A 22,393-nucleotide genomic window follows, 5' to 3' on the forward strand; every position below is an offset into this window, starting at 1 on the left:
AGAAAAGATTTCAAGTCTGATCTTTTCTAGATATGGCCAATGTTCCTGTAGTATAGAGAAGCCAGAAACACAGACTCCAACTCGTTCCATATTGTATGACACTCTCTATGACAACAGACTGACAAACCAGTGCCAATGCTCATCATTGGTGCATTGGCTACACCTAAGTTAAGAAGGGAGCATCGTCAGACCACCCTGTTAGCCTTCCTGTTGGTACACTGGCTGTTTTAACATGCCTATGAAGCTGACACCATGAAATGCAAATATGGTTATCTGATAGAAAAATAACCTAACAATTTAGCTTCATCATAAAGTACCATTAATCAAACAAGTGTAAGACTTCTCTAAAAAAGTGAACAATAGGGGGCTGGAGAGATGGCTCAGTGGTTAAGAGCACTGACTGCTCTCCCAGAGGTCCTGAGTTCAAATCCTAGCAACCACATGGTGGCTCACAACCATCTGTAATAAGACCTGATGCCCTCTTCTGGTGTATCTGAAGACAGCTACAGTGTACTCACATATATAAAATAAATAAATAAATCTTTAAAAAAAAGTGAACAATATTTTTAATTAGTGAAATTTCTACTCTGCTTATTTCACTAGTGAACAAGGAAGCACTTGACTTATACAAGCTCTTTTTTCATGTGTAGAGCATTTTTTAATTGTGTGTGTGTATGTGTGTGAGTGTGTGTGTGTATGAGTGTGTGTGTGAGTATGTGTGTGTGTGTGTGTGTGTGTGTGTGTGTGTGTGTGTGTAGAGGGGTAAGTGCAGACATACACATGTAACAGCAAGCATGTGGAAGCCAGAGGACAATTTTAGAAGTCTGTTGCCTACTTTGGTCATTGATTTAGGGATCAAACTCAGAACATGGCTTGGCACAAGTTCCCTTACCTACTGAGCCATCTTACCTCCCCATATATGTAGCTCTTTAAAGAAGCTGTAGACTCTATGTGAGGTATACTTGAAGCATTCTAACCTCTGCAGTACAGTGGAATGTTCTAGATTTTAAGACAGTGTCTATCACTTATGACATGCTTTTCAGATAGCTTAACTCTGGTCACTGGAGCAGTGTTACACAATAATGAACACAGTAAACGAACCTATACAGTGCTTATAGCCTACCTGTAAAGACGAACAATGAATAACATCATTAAGGCCCCGAGATGAGTATCAGGCATTGAAAGCCACGTCTCACCATGAGAATTCTCTCTATCTGGAGGGACTGTTGTGACTTCTTTCAATAGGAATGCTGAGAGAACTCTGTTAATTGTTGGGTGTGTACATTCAGACACTAAGCAAATAGGGTATGGTGTTGATGGTGCATTCTACCGTATTCATTCAGACCCCAGATGTTCGTTTTTTTTTTTATCTTTATTAACTTGAGTATTTTATTTACATTTCTTTTTTTTTCCTTTTTTTCTTTATTAACTTGAGTATTTCTTATTTACATTTCAATTGTTATTCCCTTTCCTGGTTTCCGGGCCAACATCCCCCTAACTCCTCCCCCTCCTCTTCTATATGGGTGTTCCCCTCCCCATCCTCCCCCCTTACCGCCCTCCCCCCAACAATCACGTTCACTGGGGGGTTCAGTCTTAGCAGAACCAAGGGCTTCCTCTTCCACTAGTAAGAGCACTAGGCTATTCATTGCTACCTATGAGGTTGGAGCCCAGGGTCAGTCCATGTATAGTCTTTGACCCCAGATCTTCTACATCCAGTTTTTCGATGTTGCCCAAGTCACTTAACTTCTTTGAGACTTGGTTCTCACTTCTGTGAAATGTCAATTATCCCAGTACCTACTGCCTCACTGGGGTAAGTATTTTAAAAAAAATGACTTGTGTAATGAGATTAATAAAGTGCTTAGCACAAACTTTCATCAACCACTAAATCTCATTTTCCATTAAATAAGCATCTGGTGGACAAGAGGATACCTGGGCATTTCTACTACTTCCTGTGATCCAAATAGGGTTAACTGTAATTAAGAACACTTTATGCAGAGAAAAAGCCTATTTTGTTTGTTTTTATTTGTTTGTTTGCTCTGATTTTTGTTGTTTTGCAGACTGAATACTCTGCAGTTTTTCTTATGGTATAATGTCAACATCCTGAAGTCCATCCCCACTGAGCCACAGACATTATGTCAGCCAGGAACAATCCCATGAATGACATGCTATGACCATTTTACTGGATTTGTACAGAGAGGGAAACTGAGCCTGGGCAAGGCTGGAGCACTTGTAAGAAGCCACTGAGTAGCAAGTGGTAGACCCTGTATTCTAGCTCATTGGAACTGGTCTCTTCGTAACAAGGCTTGGCTGACCATGGATGGAAACATCTTCTATGACTCTAAGAGGGAGCATGGAAAGCATGGTCCAGAAGGAAAGGGACTGCAGTGTCAGACAAAATCCTGGCCCAGGGGCTCTGCCCAGACACAGCAGCCTGCCATCCTGCCTCACTTTTCCATGCTCAAATGGCCCTGCTTTCAAACAGCATTGCTTCTAGGTGCTTCAGCCAAAATATTTGAATTTTTTCATAAATTTGACTAAGTTCTGGAATACACAGTCATGGTGGATTGCAATTTCATTGTCTTGTGATTATTTTCTGCTTTTTAAGCTCAGGTAATGTCATAGACTTAAACTCACTACCTCTATATGGAGGGGGAGGGTGTTAAGTACATACACTCTCCTCAAGAAAAGAGTTCTTGACAGAATAAAGTGTAAATACATCGAAGGGCACCTTGGTGAACAAATGAGTTTTACTGGGGTTCCATACAGGAATATAGGTGAGGCGTCATTACAGGAGCAAAAATGATTCAAAGACATCAACAAAGCTCACCCCAGCATTGGGTACAGCTCATGAAAGTTGGAAATCTGGAGCGCACAGCAGTCTACAGGCAGCTCAACAGGTTAGAGTGGCCTTTGCATGGTTTCAGCTGGTCTGAACTCTTCCAGCAACTCAGCTGTTCTGTGCTTCTTCTCAGTAGTTCGTCAGGTCGGTGCTTGCTTCTGGTAGACAGGCTTCTTCTTTGCCCAGGTTCTTTACAGTTTGGCTTGTCTGTAAGTGACTCGCAGCAGTCTTTATAGGAGAAAGAAGGGATGCTAACGAACCTGGTCAGTTTTAGAAACTTCCTGAAGGTATTTTGAGTTGATTACTTTCTGTCTTCGCTTCTCTACAGAACTTTCCTTCCTCTTCAAACATGCTGTTCTTGCACTTTCAATAAACATCCTCTCACTGGTTCTTTTTTCTTAAAACAGAAAGTTTTGCTCTTGCAGGAAATTGATACACAACTCTGAGGAAGAGCAACTTGCCTTGTGCTATAACACAGCTTTAAGAAAGTAATGAAATGACCCATGTGGGCAGAATGATAACCAGAACTGTCTTTATTCTTTATAAAAATTCCTGACATGTGAGAACTAAAATGCACAGAACTTTTTAATTGTGCACATTAATATATAATTTAGAAGCCAAATAAAAACTTTTGGAATACAAAGAAGAAGGAAAGGAAGGAGGGAGGGAGGAAGAGAGGGAGGGAGGGAAGGAGAGAGAAAGAGAGGGACAGAGACAGAGAAGGAAGGAGAAAGCAATCATCTGTTGATTATTGTTGTTTACTTTCTGCCTGGGGACAGGGCTCTGCATGGGCTGATCTGGGAGTGTCTTTTGAAACATGTGTCACTGGTTTCAATTCTGAGCTTTTGGACTATACCTTGATTTTTAGGCTGCCCAGAGCAGGGAGTTAATTTTAAGAGATTCAATAAGAATCACTCATGTATCTTTCCATTCAAATCTGGCTTTCCAAATAGACTTCTCTGAAAATGGTAGCCATTCCAAAGCATCTCTCAGTTAAGTGTTGGAAGATACCAGCTTTAAGATCAAGGCTCAACCCAGAGCTTCACATGGACAGTTAAGGGTTTGCTGTCCTTTGATCCTAAAATATGCGTTTACATATATTTTGCTACCAATTAATTAGCGAGTCCACTTCAGAAAGTGGAAAGAAACCTGGTATCTAATGGTTTTCTTTAGTGTTGCTATTTATCAGATGCTTCGAGCATTAACAGAGGATATGAATTGGGTTGATAGCAGGTTTTGAGAATAAAAATAATTAATGAAGCACAAAGTCGGTTAAGTATCTAAAATTTCTGAAGTCGATAATATGTGTCACTTTAATTTTAGAGCACTTTGGTTACTTCCCTGTGTAGGAAAGTGAATGAAGAAGGTTGGTCACGTCAGGCCTGCATCTGAAAGGCAACAAGTCTAACGGCATGTGCAATGTTGCACCTGTAATTATTTTGGGAGTGCAAAATTGGCTACACCCATAATTGCTCCTATAAACAGCTAATTGTAGCTGCTGTTAGCCACTTGTGGGTGTAATTAGCTACTTGCCCTTAATCTTCATGGAATGCCCAATTCTCCCTGTAATTAGTCAATTGTCGATGCTGTTACTTTTGCAAGAGAGAAGAGATTGGATTATTTCCCTTTGAACGTCTAGACTACATCTTTAACTTTGATTCACAATTTGTGAAAGGTATGAAGAGAAATAATTGTACTCACCAAATGAATGGGAGACAGCTTTCTGTTCCTTACCTGTATCTTAGAGAGCACGTGTTCAAAATAAGAAACAGTAGGGACATCTTCCTAGTAAAATCTTATTGTGGGCTGTGTATTTTAACCTGGAATTATTATTTAAATTTAAAAAATTATATTCCTACTGAAGTTTTGTGTAAATAGTCAGGGTCCCTAGGAGTCACTGCATAAGAAAAGCCTGCAAGAAAGAGCCTAATCTTTTGGTGGGGATGGGTTGTCCAAGGAAGTTTTGAAAGTTAAAAAAAAAAAAAAACGAAAAAAGCAGATCTCCTGAGTCTGACTTTAACTTCTCTGACCTCAGTACCCTCTTCTGTGGAGTAGTAACAATGATAGTGTCACCTCTCCAGGTGGCCTTGAGAACTGCACAAACAACACAGGTACGCGGGTGACACTTGATAAATATTTGCTGATCAAAACGTGGCAAGCAAAATTCGGCTCTGTGTGTTGCTTGTGGAGCAGAGCATCGCTCACCGTGGGGCCGAAGTGTAGCTTTGTTATTTGCTCCTCAAACACAAGGACAGCATCCAAAATACATTTTCCTTCTCGCTGTTACCTGCTTTCTCACCTATGAGTTTTGAAAATTGTTTTCTATTTTCTCTTCTTTAAAAAAAAATAAAGAAGCCTACATGGTTCTGAGGCTGGTTTCGAGGCAGCAATTTGCCTGTGATAAATCTATCACATACAATAAATGCTAGAGGGTAACACATTACAAATGTAAATGTAAATTTGGATCCCTTTTGAGCAGTTGTAAAGGCTGCTTATGATTCTAATCCTTGAGACTGGGGAGATGGCTCAGTGGTGAAAGTGGTCCAAGAACCCACATAAGTCAGAAGCTGTAGTCCATTATCTGTATGTCTAGTGCTCCTACCGAGAGTTAGGAGGTTAGAGTCAGGAGGCCCTGGGAAACTCTCGGCCCAGACAGCACGGAATCAAAATACCAAGAGATCCTGACTCAAAGAATGTGAAAGAACCAGCACTTGAGGTTGCATTCCATCACACACACACACATGCATATATATATATATATATATATATATATATATATATATATATATATAGAGAGAGAGAGAGAGAGAGAGAGAGAAGAATGAAAGAAAGAACGAAAATTACAGAATCCTAATCATTAAATCATCTTCAAGTGTCAAATCTCCTCCTGGGTAAAAATAAGAAACACACCGAGGGGCACTTAGAGTAACACCCTGTCCGCAGAACATCACTACTGGGACCAACTCCAGTCTGCTGAGGTCCATCTGAATTTTCTCTACAGATACTTTGAAATGTAGCTAAAACAGTAACATTCCAGTTTGGAGGAAAAAGCATTCTCTGGGAGAAAGATGATATACATCCTAGTGTACATTCGAGCATTCACGTGACCATACCATGGCAGGGGAGGGGCCTTGGAAGGTGTGGGGTCTGAAGGAGTGGGAAGTGGGGGTTGTGAGGAGTGCTTGTCTGTATGGAAGTGTGAGTGAGTAATGTTGTCATAAAATAGACTGGACGCATGGGGAGCTTGAAGCAATATCTTTCTCCACTAAACTGCTTTATTACTGCCGTACCCTCCCTCCTGGGTGTGCAGTCAGCTGAGACTAGGCCAAATTGGCAGTCATTTTCCCGGAGCCTGGCAGGTCTGTGATCTCTGGGAGTTCCCAGCCAGCATTTCTGCCTCAACCAGCCCTTCCAAGGGTCAGTGACCACCCTGGCACTCAGGCACCAGTTTGCATGAGCTGGGTCACAAGTCAGAAGCAATATGAGTTCATATCTTAAAGTCACACTGTGAAAGCATTCCCTGCCTCCTGTGGTATTTCACAGTGCCAACTCTCCTCCACATGTTCCTCCTAATCCTCTACTGTCAGAGCACGTCGGGAGAGCATCCTTCAGATTCGGCTAGAAGCAGAAGAGCTCTTTGGTGACCAAGGGGTTAAATTGATAACATATTTTTATTTTGCTTTAAAAAAAAACACTATAATTTGGGGAGATGTGTTGACTGTTGATAAGCAGCCCTGAAATAATAACGGCTGATGGCGCTTATCACAGGCAGGCAATAGTTCTATGAGCATGTTCTGGTGGACGGGAAAAAAATGGGAACAAAAATTAATAGTGACAGAGCTGGTAGAAACAAGCCACAAATCCGATACTGAGTCATAAAATACAGACTAACCCAATAAACACATGCTACTGTTATCATATTAATATTGTTAAAAATATCATAACATTTTAAAAATGGAATGGGGGTGGAGGGACACCATTTTTTTAAACATGATTTTTACTTCGTGTGGCTTAAAGGCATTTTTTTTCCCTACTGAAAATACTAAATCCCTAACTCACCGTGGTAAAGAACCTGGCTTAGAGACAGTGTTTTAAAGGTTGCCCACGCTGGTGTCCTCGAATGAAACAAATCGGAGAGAGAGAGCTGGTGTTTATTGGGGGGGGGGGGTCTCACATGCATGACCTCGGCAAACTGTGCACTTCACATCTCCTGAAGGAGGAATATCTCGCACTCTGAACTGAGCAGGCCTGGAACAATCCAGTCAGTCCTCTGTGAATTGAGCAGCTAGCAAGAGGCAGAGAATTAAAGGCCAAACTCAAGGCCTCATCCTCAACTAGCGCTGATGGATCTGATGCTTCAGGAACTGCTCTCTACGTGTGAAGACAAGGAGGAGCTGGGACCATCTCACCAGAGTGGCTGTAAGTCAAGGTCAGCTGATAGCGCTTCCAGGAGGATGGGTGTTCCTGAGAAAGCCAGACTAGAACATTCTAAAGTAAAAGCTCACCTCCTAAATGATAGAAAAACTGAACCAGGACATAGACCCTGAGTCCCCAAAGAGCTACTTCTCAAGCCTAACACCCAGATGTATTCTTTTTCTCCCAACCATACTTGCCCTGGAAAAGATACTGTCCCCTGCTTGTTTTCTGGGCTGACAGAATTCTGCTTCCTTTGGAGACTATCTTTATTCATCCTTCAATAAATATCATCATTCTAATTGCTCTTGACATAATACCATGCCTTTTGTTTTTCCTCTCTAAAAATCCCAGATGATGAATATTAACTACAGGTCACTTGCGGGTCTGTTTGTCAAGTAGAGAAAAGAGAACAGGGTCTCTGAAATGTTTAAAATCAGATCCTCATCAATGGGGGTCTTCTTTCACATAGAAGCCGTATTTATTGCTTGACTTTTAAAGTTTAGAAGCTCAACAATGAAAAGGTACTCCTCTCCAAGAGAGGAAAACTATTCGTATTTTAAGTTGGTGAAACAAACGCCAAGATATTACTGGAGATGCCACATCTTTCCAGACGCATGCGCAAGGCTAGGCACTTTGTACCAAGCTCTTTGCTGGGTTCTGGGATTAAATCTGCTGGAGGCCATCAAAAGAATGAGCTGACGTGCCTGAATGAAATACCTTGAGTGCTCAGGGGCCCTCCAACCTTGAATATGGTCAACACAGTGTAAACTTGGATGTCTGTATGAGTCTCAGGAAATGACACACGATTTGCCCAAAACCGTTTTCTAGTATTTTTAATCTTCTCATGGCCAGCCATGTAAACAACCTAAATGAGTTCCTCTTGGGCTCTGCATTTTATTTCCACGGCTGCGTTTTCTCTCTGCCCTTTATCCCAGCCCTCTGCGTGTGATGTGGTTTCATTCTCGACAAGACATCAGATCTTGACTTAATAGGCAGCAAGGGTAAAACGCCAGCCCTTCACACACAGGGAACCCAGAGGAACATGCCAGCCTCCTTCCAAGATGTGATAACGTAATCTAAAGCCAGGCCCAGCCTGTCAGTTCAGACCTAAAGGGATTTGATTCAGTGTCAGAACCTTTGGCTCAGGGGGTCACTTTCTGTTCTTGCTTTTCTTATAACAAAAGAGGGGAGGGGGCGTTCCGCGGCAAGTGTGTATGTGTGTGTGAGCGGGGAGTCCATACGCTCACGGTTTTTTTTTTTTCTCAAGCCCCATGAATTCCTCAGCTGCTGTCTGTTGGGCACAGAGCCTTTATTTCAGCTTCCCGCAACATTTTCATTAGACAGAGGCTCTGAAGTATGCTTGAGACGTGGATTGTGCAACTAAAAATCTTAGGCCTCTCCACAAGCAGGCTGATTGAAATCAGCACTGTGTCAGGGCCTGTCATATCTCAGAAAAGACATAAAACACACGGAAACATCAATAAGCAACAAGCCCCTGACAGCTCCGAGACATTCCAGCTGACAAGAAGAGAAAGGGGGTGAGGTTAGGGCTCAGGGGGGATATTTAAAATGCCTAACAGCCAGCAGAAGCGTTGGCAGGCTTCAGGGAGGCCAGGGGAAGACAAGATAAAGTCTCAGGTTATCACCTGGCGCGAGGTAGAACCCTCCCAGCTAGGCCGCCAGGATGAGACAATGGCGCGCGCCTTCGCCCCCTCCCCGCCCCCTCCCTCTTTATTTCTAAATGTTTCTACCAATCAAGCTTCATGGGTGGTGTTGCCCGGACAACGTGTGCGCAAGAAAAGATTTTAAAATGTAAAAAAGAAAAAAAAAAAAGAAGAAAGAGAGAAAAGATGAAGAAATGTACAAGTTAAACAATTCTGCTCCCAGCTACAATGTACAGAAATCAAAAAGGCTTAACAAGGTGGTTTTTTTTTTCTTCATTTAATTTCCTGTATACCAGAAGCTTTTGTTAAGAGATCAGAGATATTGCTATTTATTGAATTTTTAATATGATCTTTATTAAAAGGCAGCACACATGTTTGGTTTTCCTCTCTCTTTCTCTCGCTCTCTTTTTTAACATGCATGGATATAAAAATCAAAGGCCAAGAATGAGCCACAGTTGTTTGATTTGGGTCCGTCTACAATGCAGGTGAGGTTTCAACTATAGGGTGCATTTAAATTTTTAAAAAGAAAACAGATAAATAACCATCCTATTTTTTGTCAGAGCGTTGGTATTTGGTAGGGGCAAAATGGCCATTATTCCTTAACTGTTCGAGCATTTCAGACAGCCGGAAGGATTAAAAAAAGAAAAAAAGATCCTGTCTTCTGGTTGCCTATGATCAATCTCAGGAGGGTGAATGGAAGTGATTTGAGATTGAGTTTGCTCTGTGACAGGGTGTGTAGGACACATGTTGGTCCCAAGAGCAGACTCGAGCTGCTGCTCAAAGGACGTTCTTTTCACTGAAAGGGTTAGAATGCAAGTCTTGGAAGCAAAAGGCTGCTAAATGGGGGTGGGTTCTAGAGTCATAGCTATAGATTCAAAAGGAGGCGCTGTGGTATCTGCTTTAGCTCAAGGCTGAGTCTGCCTGCCTCTCTGGCTCTAGAGATCCATGTATAGACTCTAGACAACGTGTTCCTTCTGCACTCCTTATTCCCCGGAGGAAGTGGGCTCTCCTAATCTTACCCCTCCCTGTGAATCGAGCTGCAGGATCGAGCCCCGATTGTGCTGAGCCCAGGAGCTTAGGCCACATGACTGTGCTTTGCATCATTTGAGAACTTTCTTCACATTAGCACAGCCCTTCCAGCTCGCACCAGGATCTTCATCTCGATTTATGTCACTTTTCGTTCATTCATTCGTTCATTCGTTCGTTCATTTGTTCGTTCATTCATTTTTGAGCTGCCTTTCTGATTAAATACTTCCTTACATTTGAACTTGGTGGCTCCAACAGTTTGGCAGCCAGAGGCTTGGCCGGCAGCACCAAGGTGCATGCCAGGAGGGATAACATGAAGGGACATGTGTTTGGTTAGCACTTGAGTGCTGCAGCTGGTGCTGCAGGGAAAACAGCCAGGGCCTTGCTGTGATGTGAGTGTAGTCTGTGTCCTCTGGGGGGTCGTTAGGATGGGCGGCATGGCCGTGTGCTGATGCTACTGGTGGGTAAGGTCTAGTTAGAGGTTTGAGGGTCACAGGAATATGACCCTGTTACCATGGGACCCTCTGTGACTGCCCACTTGGTGACACAAACACTTTTTATACATATCCCTCTGCCACCATGTGCCATAGCCAAGATCCAGATCAATGTCTGATTGATGTCTGATACCTTGGACCTCCAAACTTGGGGCCAAATAAAGGGTTTATTTTAAAAAATAAAAAAAGAAAGAGAAGCCTTGGAAGAGAAATGCAGATAAAATGAACAGTGAAAGGTAGTGTGGGAGAAACTGCAGGAATTAACACCAAGTGAACCCCAGGAATTAACACTAAGAGAACTTGGAGGTGGTTTCTATATGATCACTCGGAGCCAGGATTTTGGATGTGGCGGGTTGGGAGTTGAGAGTTGGTGTGTGTGTGTGTGTGTGGGGTGTGTGTGTGTGTGTGTGTGTGTGTGTGTGTGTGTGTGTGTGTATGTGCTTCATTGTTTAACCATTCATCTGCTGATGGGGACTTAAGCTGATTTTGTAATTCAACTATCTGGAATATCACGATGAACATGGTTGCACAGGTATCTCAATTGCATACTGACTTTGATTTCTTTGGAATATTTCCCCAGCAGTGGTATTCAGCTATAGTTTTTCGGACCTGGACAAGAATGATGATACCAGGAGCTGTCAGAGGGTGACCTGAGCTGTGGGGTATTAAACCACCACCCAGAGTTTACAGTGTGGTTCATTTTTTTGTCATCATTCTAATAGAACAAAAGGGAGCCCAATGATTCAGGGGAGGAAATTATCAGTGTAATGCTGCACTTAGAGTCAGCAATTGCTGTAAGACAAACTACTGTACTAATTCTACTGCATGAGTTGCTTCTCCAGATGAGAGCTAAGTGACAGTTCAACTGTCCAATTGCAGGAAGCCAGAAATTAGCAGGTTCCCCATTACTATAGAATGACTAATTATAATGATGTGGAGACTGTTAGCTAATTACCAGAACTAATGGCTCCATTTTCTTCTCATATATTTTGATCATATTTACTCCTTCCTCACTCCCTCCAGATCCATACTCTCCTTCCCTACCCACAAAGCTTTAGGTCTTTTTTTTTTCAATCAAGTCCAAATTGTGCTGCCCACATATTCTTGGTTGTGAGCCTTTTTCTGGAGTATGGTCAGCCTACCAGGAGCATAATCCTTAAGGAAAACTGACTCTCCCTATCCCAACAGTAGTCAGTTGTCAATAGCTCCTTGTCTAGTAGTAAAACATTGCATCCACTTCCCCCCTTGATGCTGGTATTTTATCCAACTTGAGCTGACACAGGTCTTATGCATGTTATCACTACTTATGTGAATCCATACCTACAGTCATTCTGCTGGATCCAGAAGACACCGTTTCCATGTAGTCATCTACTACCTGTGTCTCTTATGACTTTTTTCTGCTCCCTCTCTGCAATAATCGCTGAGACTTGGAGGAGAGGTGTATGATGTAGATGTCTCATCTGTGAGTAAGAGTTCCAAACTCCCTTATTTTCTATACCTACACCAACAGGAGTCTCTGTTTACCTCATTTACTGAAAGAAATTTTTCTCTGATAAGGCTTGACAAATGGCCTTGTCTATGAGTAGAGTAATAAGTCATAGAATTAGTTGAATACTATTTCCATTTAACAGAATAATGTTCACAGGTTTCCCTAACGGTCTGTGAATTATCCAATCACAGGGTCCTGGGCACAGCATGTGCCAGATGAGGATCTCAACTTGTGTAGTGGATCTCAAATCTAATCAGAGGAGTTGGTCATTCCCGTGACATTTGTGCCACTATTACCCAGCGAGCAAGCATTGCTAGTTCAATATCATTATCGCCAGCAGTCATGACTCGCAGCTAGAAAAGATGAGTGATCATTTTTCACTCCAGTAGCATAAATCGTACCTTCCAGTGGTATAAAATCTGGTCAGTAGAGATAAAGCTTTAAGGCAGATATCAGCTCAACTTCTCTGAGTTCTATTGTATGAGTATGCTGTGTCTTCAGCTATAAAATCTTATCACCAAATTGTAAAGGGCTCCCAAGAACACTGGAAATATTCTGTAATGATTGAGGGGCTCTGTGGGAGCTTACTAGCCAACAACTCCAAAAAAAGTAACCTATTCTTTGCACTGCAAGTTTTATTTGTTAGCCCATGGTGTCTAGTAGGGACATTGTCCTGTTATAGGGCAGCAGCATTTAAACTGTGTGTGTGTGCATGTTTTAGGATGCTTCTATATTCATCTTTCAAAAGTTCTTTAATGTTAGTTATTCCTCTCCATATTCCTTCTCTGTTTTGCCCTCCCAGTCCCACTTCCTTTTCCATGGTATTCTCTAACCCTCTCTGCATGTGCACTCTCTTTCCCTATCTTGAAATCCCACCCTCATGGCCTGTTAGGAGTTCCCTGGCCTCTGTGGGTATTTCAAATGGAACACTCATATCTGAAGACTCAAAGCTGATGTCTGAAAACTGAGAGAAAATAGACCTTTTTTATTCTGGTTCTGCGTTAACCATTCTCGGCATGATTATTTCTAGCTTCCTCTACTTACTTGCACATTCCATAATTTTGTTTTTCTTTATAGTTGACTAATATTCTACTGTGTACATATACCACATTTTTATTACCAAGTAATAGGCTTGGCAGTTTCCATTTCCTGGATATTATGGACATAGCAGCAATGAAGATGGACGAACAGATATGTCTATTATTGGATATATAGCTATATGCCCAAGAGTAGTATACATCATACTATAGATCTATTTTTACATTTTAAGAACATTCAAACCGATTCTCACAGTGGCTCCCCGAGTCTGTACTCCCATCAGCGGTGGATAAGTATTCCTTTCCCCTTCATCTCTACCAGCATTTGCCAACATTTTTTTTTCTTTATTAACTTGAGTATTTCTTATTTACATTCGATTGTTATTCCCTTTCCCGGTTTCTGGACCAACATCCCCCTAACCTCTCCCCCTCCCCTTCTATATGGGTGTTCCCCTCCCCATCCTCCCCCCATTACCGCACTCCCCCCAACAATCACATTCACTGGGGGTTCAGTCTTAGCAGGACCAAGGGCTTCCCCTGGTGCTCTTACTAGGCTATTCATTGGTACCTATGAGGTTGGAGCCCAGGGTCAGTAAATGTATAGTCTTTGGGTAGTGGCTAGGTCCCTGGAAGCTCTGGTTTTGCCAACACTTCTTTTGTTTTTGTTTTATTCTAGACATTCTGACTGGAGTAAGATGAAACCTTAGCCTAGTTTTGACTTTCATTTCCCTAATATCTAAGAATGTTTTAAATATTTCTTAGCTACTTGCACTTCATGTTATGAGAACTTTTTGTTTGGTTCTGTTTCTAATTTATAACTGAGTTGTAAATTAGAACTTAGTTTAGTTTTTCAGTTCTTTATATACACTACATATTAATCCTTCCATTCTTGAAGCTCCCTCTTCATTCAAGTGATGGTGTTCTTTGATGTATAGAAGCTTTTTAGTTTTATAAGGTCCTATTTTTTCAATCTTAATATCTGTTCAATTATGATCCTTTTCAGAAATTTCCTACCCATATCAATGAACTCAAGTATAACACCTACTTTTTTCTACATCATATTCAAAGAATAGTCCTATGCTGAGGTCCTTGACTTATTGTAATTGAGTTTTATCCAAGGTTAGAGGTAATGACCTAATTCTAGTCTTCATGCCAATTTCTAAGCACCATTTGTTGAAGATACTACACTTTCTTTAATGTGCATTGCTGTCCTCTTTTCAAACAGCAGATGGCTATAGAAGGGTGGGCTTATATATGGGTCCCCTATTTTATAGTATTGACCCATTTTATGCTAGATTTTTACTACTGTAGCTTGGTGGCACATCTTGCAATCTAGGATGGCAATACCAACAGTCATTCTTTAAATGTTCAAGGATGTTTTGACTCTCCTGAGTCTTTAGTGTCTCCATATGAAATTAGAGATTTTTTTTCAGTTTCTTTGAAGAATTGTATTGTCTTTGTGTTCCAGGGAGATGTAATTAAGAAATAAACAAGTGCAGTTTTATAATATCTGACTGAAGAGATAAGGAGACTCATGCTGTATACATTAAAGGAACAGCCCACCAACAGGATGGTACAGTTCTAAACAGAGATATGGCACTTTCAGGAGTACCAAATTTCATAGGAAAAAAAAACCTATTCGGTCAAAAATTACAAATTTAAACCAGAGCAAACATCACCTAAAATACTGACGGGGAAGATTAATTAAAATCGCTGATGTTGTTATTGGTAAGAAAGCTACAATCTTTCTAGCCTCAGAGATTAGATATAGAGTAAAAGACTGGGGATGGGGAGATGGACCTCCATAGAAAGTAGAAACAGAAAAGGTGATTATGGGTAGATATGAGTAGAGGGTTGGAATTGAAGACTCAAACAGTGAGAGGAAGGAAAGATAAGGACACCCAGCTAAAACTAATGACCACAAAACTAATGGCTAACTACCTAAAGACTATACATGGACTGACCCTGGACTCTGACCTCATAGGTAGCAATGAATATCCTAGTAAAAGCACCAGTGGAAGGGGAAGCCCTGGGTCCTGCTAAGACTGAACCCCCAGTGAACTAGATTGTTGGGGGAGGGCAACAAGGGGGGGAGGATGGGGAGGGGAACACCCATAAGGAAGGGGAGGGGGGAGGGGGATGTTTGCCCGGAAACCAGGTAAGGGAATAACACTTGAAATGTATATAAGAAATACTCAAGTTAATAAAAAAAAAAAACAAACAAAAAAAAAACCTAATGGCTAAAACTAGAGCCCCAATTGGACATTTCTCATCACTAAATAAAGTTTCCAGTACCAGGAATGGATCACATCAACTGAGTTATTGCTCAAAAGGGTCACGTGAGAAGCCCCAAACAACTCAGGCTATTGCCAAGGGTGGCTTTCCACAAACTAACAAACAGTAACACTCTATTTGCTGAAGATAATACCTAAAGAACTCAATGAGCATGGAGAAGCCAAGCTGGTGCCTACTTAGGGCCTTCACATCTACACACTAAAGTTCATAGCACTGGAAGGTTCTCTTGCAAGCTCCGAAAGGATGGGACAAATCCATACCAAACACTGTTTGAATGACAAAGATCCTAAGACTATATAGACCCGGGGCAGGGACCTAGGGTAAAATCAAATACTAATGGACTGAAAACAGACAGAAAGAAAAAGAAAAGGTAGCAATAAAATGACTCCTAATGACATTCTGCTATGCTTGTAGGTCATGGCCTTGTTTAGCCATCATCATGGAAACTTCTTCCTGCAACATATGGAAACAACTATAGAGACCCTCACCCACACATTATGAAGAGAATGAAAGACTTTGGAACATTCATCCCAAAACATGATGTCTCCATCAAATCCCTTCCCTGAGGGTTAAGGAAACCCTGTGGAAGAGAAGACATAAAAAGTGTAAGTCAGAGGGATGGAGACACCAAGGAAATGAGGCTTTCTAAACAGCACAGCTGAAGTACATATGAACAAACAGAGACCGTGGCAACATGTACAGGACCTACACAGGTCTGCACCAGATGGGATACTAGGGCTGAGAGAGGAAGTGGACATACACACACTTTCCCTAACCTAGGAGCTTCAGTCACTTGATACCACTTGCAGATAAAAGGCAGTTGTCTTTTTTTTTTCCTGAGAGTCTCACTTAGGAAATGACCCACTTTTAAGGTAGACTTGATGCCCAGTAGTCAATGGCCAACACAACTGATTCAGTGGTATCCATGGAAGTTCTTGCTCTTCTAAAATTATGTCAGGGCATTGTTCTTTTAACCCGACAGGTTATGTGTATATAGGATTTCTGTGTATTCAGAAGTGTCTCTGCATCCATATGTGTTTCTTGTGGTTTGCCTTTGGCTTTTTCTCTTCTTTTTGATTGGTCCTATTCTAACTTGTCTGTTTTTGTATTAATTAATCTTATTTTATCATCATTTCTTAGATGCCTATTTGTTTTCTAAGGAAATATAGGAAGAGTGTTGAACTACACAGAAGGAAGTGTAGAGGAACATGGATGGAGTTGGAGGAGGGAGCCATAATCAGAATATATTGTATGAAAAATCTATTTTCTTTTTTTAAGGGTGGAAGTTAGTGTAAATCTGCATTTTGGGAGAAAGGTAGTAGTCATTGTCATTAACTCCACAGTTCAGCATAGTTTCCATGGAGACTAGAAGAGTGGAGACCCCCTGTCACAAAGAGTTTTGTAGCAGTGGGTATAAACAGCATTGGAGAAGAAATCAACGTCTGAAAAGTATTTCCTCCAGGTTTCATCATGATTCAGCTAGCCCTTGCCAGTAGTTAGTTTGAGATTCTCCTCTGAGAGTCTGGTCTTGGACCATAACAAGCTGAGAGCTTCTCTTCCAAAAATCTCTGAGTTCTGATGTCATAGAGCAACAGGGAGCCCTGCCCTGTGCCCACAGTGAGGATGTGTTCATAGAAGCTCACGGATCAAATCCCAGTGCTTCGCTCCCTGGAGCAGACAGATTTGATGTTGTCCGATGGCTGCCATGGGTCCAAGAAGGAGACATGTGCTTAGAGCCCACCGCATGTACTGACCACTCACTACCATAGGCCAGACACACATTTTCTCTACAATATGGCAATTTGGTGGAAAGGAGTTTAGACAGTGCACTTTCAGTCTTCCAGAGATGGAAGTAACCATCTGGCGATACTGCTCCCAACTCCTTGTTCTTGTTGAAGGCTAAAGCCCGCACCTTGCAGTTGTCTGGGTTTGTATCCTTCTTGGTGATATCCTTTAAGGCCTTGTGAGCGATATGAGCATACACAGGTAATGGTGACACATTATGTCTTGCATCACTTTTGGTCAACCATCATCTGTCACCTCCCAGAGACCCATAGACCCATCCCGTGAACCAGGCACTGCAACAGTATCATTGATCCACACAATAGAAAAGATCTAATCCTTGTGTCCATCCTCACCCACACACATATGATCCAATGTAGGCAGGCAATAGATGGCAAAACTGTTTCAGTTGTCTCTTCCAGTCGCTAGGAGTCTTCTAGGATTCAGTTCAACTGCATGGATATTACAGCCCTGCTGAGTCTCACATCTAGGTTCCTGGACTTTCAGAATGGGAATCTTGGTAATGTGGCCCGTGTGGATATCCACTACAAAGAGCATGTTGCATTTTATGCCACACACCACTTGCCTACGACTCAAGCACTGAGAAGCAAACACTTTATTAAGGGTCCTAAGGTGAAATTCTCTCTCCTTGAGGAGACTGGGAAGTTGTTGTGACCCATAACCATGTAACACCTGAGAGTAGTGGGTTTCATTCTGTAGCCTGACTTCACAAGTCTTCAGGTAGTACACTAGGGATCTCTTCACTGGGGGGGGAGTCTTTTCCTTTTGTGCACCGAGTGATCCCAGCCAAACTGCCGGCACTGAGCATCTCTCCGGCTCCTGGCGAGGCAGGGGTTTTCTGTTTCCTGCTAACTGCTTTCCCGTTTCCTGCTAACTCCTTTCTGGGCTATAGTGGGCAGCATCGCTTGGCCCAGAAAATGGCCGTAGGTCCTTATGGATCCCGGGGAAACAGCCTATAAAAATGAGGCGTGTAAATGGAAGGAGGGAAAATCCAGGTTGGGACAAGGGGAGGAGATGGGAAAGTGAAAAATCTATTTTCAATAAAAGAAAATTTTCTGACACACACACACAAAAAAAATAATGATGGATAGAAGGTGCCAGAAAGGTCAAGGACACCTCCAGAAAATGTACAGAATCAACTAACCTGGGCCCATAGGGGCTCACAGAGATTGAATCACTAACCAGAGAGCATGCATGGTATGAACCTAGGCCCTCTGCACAAATCTACCAGATATGCAACTTGATCTTTATTTGGGACCCCTAATTGCAGGAACGGGGGTGTCTCTGGCTCTGTTGCCTGCCTCTCCTATCTTGGCTGTGTTGTGTAGACTCAAAAGGAGAAGATGCCTCTAGTCTTGGTGCACCTTAATATTCCAAGGTGGGTTGATATTTATGGAAGTCCTCTCTTTTCCAGAAAAGAATGAAGGGAGGTCAGGGGAAGGACAGGAAAAGACTGGAAGGAGAAGACGGGGAAAGCTTCAATCAGGATGTAAAGTAAATAAATTAATTAATTAATGGAAAAAAAGTTTCCTAAGCTAGACTTGTTATTCATCAATGGACTTGCATTCCCTAGAACAAGACCCAGAGCATGAAACCAAGCATTTTCTGTTTCCAAAGCCTGCTTGCCTTTTGAGATATGAACCATCACAAAATAAGCAAATGTCACAGACGTTACATGTGTGTAATGACTAGCTACAACTGTGATGAGCTTCATAATTTTGTCAATGTTTACTAATCATTGCTTGTTTTTGTTTAACATTTGGTGAGCACCTGTGTGTTAGCTGGTTAGATGTTAGAATTTGCAGGCCAACTCTCTTTGGGTCTGTGACATTTATTAACACAGAATTGCAATTAAGGCTAAGTACAGGGAAGCTAAGGAACTGATTTGAGTGGGGTGCTTTTGCCTTAGGCATTCGCCTGTGATTCCCCAGGGCTCGTGTTGTAGACCTATGAGCTAGTATCTTCTTGGATTCCTGAACTCAAGAAATGAAGAATGTCCATAGAAATCAAACGTGTGGTCCTTGATGTTTATCTGTGTAGAATTTGTCATTCTGAGAAAATGTCCCCCTGTCCATTGCTTTCCAGAAGGAAGACAACATGGATACCATCGAAAGAGCTGCATGGCTGAGCTTCCCAAGAGTGAATTCAGCACTCAGCATATGGAGGGAGTGCTCCTCATGATTCTTCACTACACAATAAACTTTAATGACAATGTCGCACATCTTAAATGTAATTACAACACCCAATGCCTTTTCTCTAGGTTTTGATAAATGTTCAATTACATATCATCACGACAGAGGAGTGAATGTGTATTTTAATGTTCAACAAAGCATACTCCATATAATGGATGGCAAAGGACATCAACCTAGGAAACTCATAGGCTCACTGCAGCTACAGATCCAGTAATTCAGTCACATGGGAAACTCAAAAGGGAAAAGAAAACGACGACGAACCAAGCTTCGCCAAGTATTTTCTCTTTGGAAACTTTGATTATTTTTTATTCTTGTGCGCACCTATGTCTTTGGAGATGCTTTTCTCTGCCACAGCTTCAGGGAGTGATCTGAAATGGGTGGCGTTGGATGGGCTCTGCTCAGTCTGATGGAGAGCCTCAATACAGTAGCAACAGCCATCCAGAAACTCTGCATCTGTTTTATACATCAGAAAGGAGGAAATGGGTTTATTAAATGCAGCTGGACAAGGAAGCAGGTTTATCTAGTCCTGGTAAGAAGTCTCTGTAAGAGAATAATCTCAACTGCAGTCATCCCAGAGGAGGTACGTGTGGCTGAGGTAGTTTGGTGTATAATGTCATGGTATATTCTCACTTTAATCAGGGAAGACTTTGTTGTTTACTCCTGAGTCACTCCTGGATAAAACTTTGCTAATGTCATGGATCCGGAGGCACTGGGGTCCTGGGCATGGCTGTGTTCATGTCAATAGCACACTTTCACTCAGATATTAATCTACTCTGAACACATTCACTCAAGACTTTCCCTAGTCCCCGCAAGTGTATGCCACTTGGACCCAACAAGCAGCTGAAAGGGTCACATGCAGATATGTGCACCCAACATATGAACAGAAGCTGCTGACCTCTCTAGTTGAATTAGAGGAAAGCTGGAGGAAGCTAAGGAGGAGGAGGGCAACCCAGTAGGAGGACCAGCAGTCTCAATTAACCTGGACTCCTGAGATCTCTCAGACACTGGATCACCAAGCAGGCAGCATACACTAGCTGAGATGAGACCCCAACACATATACAGCAGAGGACTTTCAGGTCTGGGTTCAATCAGAGAAGATGCACCTAACCCTCAAGAGACTGGAGGCCCCAGGGAGTTTACAGGTCTGGTGGGGTGGATGGGGTGGGGACATCCTTGTGGAGGTGGGGGGCAGGGGTACTGCGGGGGGAGGCTACTGGGGAGAGGCAGGGAGGAGGTATGGGATATGGAACCCTCAGGGGTGGACCAGGAGGGGTATAAAATCTGGAGTGTAAAAATAAAAACAAATAGATAAACAAACAAGCAAACAAACAAATAAAAGCAAGCTCTTTTCAAGGTCTTAGTAATTGTCTTCCCATCTCTCTTGCTGTCTTTGAAAGACATGGAATGGACTATGCCTGTTCTCCATGACCACTTTCTATCCATAATTCTTCCTTTTAACAATTTATATGTTTGTCATTTTTATATTAAATTGAGCCTAATTCTAAAAAGAATTGTGAATACTATAACATGGGGTGGGGTGAGAAGACTAAAATTATAGGCTGGACTTGCCCTGGCATCTAGGAAATAGCATTCCTGGTGGGGACTTGCGGCCAGGGATCATGACTTTAAAGCATCAGTTTCCTCAACCACAAATATGGCAAATATATAGGCAAATGCCAATAGTAAACCACTGAACTGAGTATGGGACCCCCGTTGAAGGAATCAGAGAAAGGACTGAAAAAGCTGAAGGGGCTTGAGACCCCATATGAACAGCAATGCCAACCAACCAGACCTTCCAGGGACTAAGCCACTACCCAAAGACCAACTGGACCGACCCTGGGCTCCAACTGCATAGGTAGCAGTGAATAGCCTAGTAAGAGCACCAGTGGAAGGGGAAGCCCTTGGTTCTTCCAAGGTTGGACCCTCAGTGAACGGGATTCTTTCTTTCGGGGAGGGCGGTAATGGGGGGAGGATGGGAAGGGGAACAACCATATAGAAGGGGAGGGGGGGTTAGGGGGATGTTGACCTGGAAACCGGGAAAGGGAATAACATTTGAAATGTATATAAGAAACACCCAACTTAATAAAGATGGGGAAAAAAAGGAAAAAGAGAAAAAAGAAATAATATTGGTTATTTTAGGTACCAAATAATTTAGGTAAAACCTTTAGCACACAATGAGTATCCAGTTCCTGATAACTACTTTTGTGGGGATTATTAAATAGTATTTCCAACATTATTTTAGAGTACTGATTTTTATATGTTTTATGGGTGCTCTTAGTTTTGAATATTTTAAATTTTCTTTTGACACATTATCTGTATTTATTTAGATCATTATTTACTGATTTGATCCTTTATCTAATTAGTTTAGTTAGCCTTAGTATCTCTTCAAACTCATTTTTTCTGTGTTAGGAAATTATGACCTCTTCGAGTCATTTTGAGGCATGTAAGTTGTTGGAGAATGTAGTTAATTTATTGTGCTATTGGATGCTAAAAAGTCAATTCTCAAATCCCGTCTCCGGAAGACTGTGAATCTTGTCTTCGCAGTTATGTTTAGCATGCATTCAGGGATATTAGTTGTCTAGGTAATGATGCAGAATGACTTTTAATATATACCCAGGATCTTTCCTTTTAAAGGATAGATATGTTGCAGGCTGGAGAGTTGGTTCAGTGGTTAAAATCACTCACTGCTTGAGGAGAACCTAGGCTTGTTTGCAAGTACCCATATGGAGGTTTGAAAGCACATCTAACTCCAGTTTCAGAGGATCCTATGCCTTCCTCAGTTACCACAGACACCAGCACACATATACATGCATGCAGGAAAGCACTCATACATGTAAAGTAAAATAAATCTTTAAAGGAAAAACAACAAAGTGGAGAGTTTGGTTAATGGTTAAGGAGTACTTGCCGCTCTTACAGAGGACCCGAGCTCTCTTTCCAGCACCCATAAAGCAGTTCACGACCATCTATAACTGCAACTTTGCAGACTCTGATGCACTCTCCTGGCCTCTGTGAGTATGTGTGTTGCACAGACATATATGCAGGAAGAACATTCATATACAGAAAATTAAAATAAATTAATTTATTTAATTTAATTTAAACATTTATTTTCTAGACTTTGCTTCGTATATTTTTGACGGT

The 22,393-nt window shown here is 41.9% G+C and overlaps 1 long non-coding RNA gene and 1 pseudogene across 1 annotated transcript; one reads left to right on the forward strand and one right to left on the reverse strand.

The window, feature by feature from the left end:
* Positions 1 to 10,528: 10,528 nt before the first annotated feature.
* Positions 10,529 to 19,296, forward strand: LOC134484900 (uncharacterized). Its single transcript, XR_010062707.1, has 4 exons — positions 10,529 to 10,675; positions 15,675 to 15,865; positions 18,334 to 18,441; positions 19,149 to 19,296. It is a non-coding gene; the product is annotated as an uncharacterized LOC134484900 (long non-coding RNA).
* On the reverse strand, positions 16,592 to 18,217 carry Dcaf12-ps1 (DDB1 and CUL4 associated factor 12, pseudogene 1; annotated as a pseudogene).
* Positions 19,297 to 22,393: the final 3,097 nt, after the last annotated feature.

Source organism: Rattus norvegicus, chromosome 1 (assembly GCF_036323735.1).
Source record: "Rattus norvegicus strain BN/NHsdMcwi chromosome 1, GRCr8, whole genome shotgun sequence".
Lineage (NCBI taxonomy): Eukaryota > Metazoa > Chordata > Mammalia > Rodentia > Muridae > Rattus > Rattus norvegicus.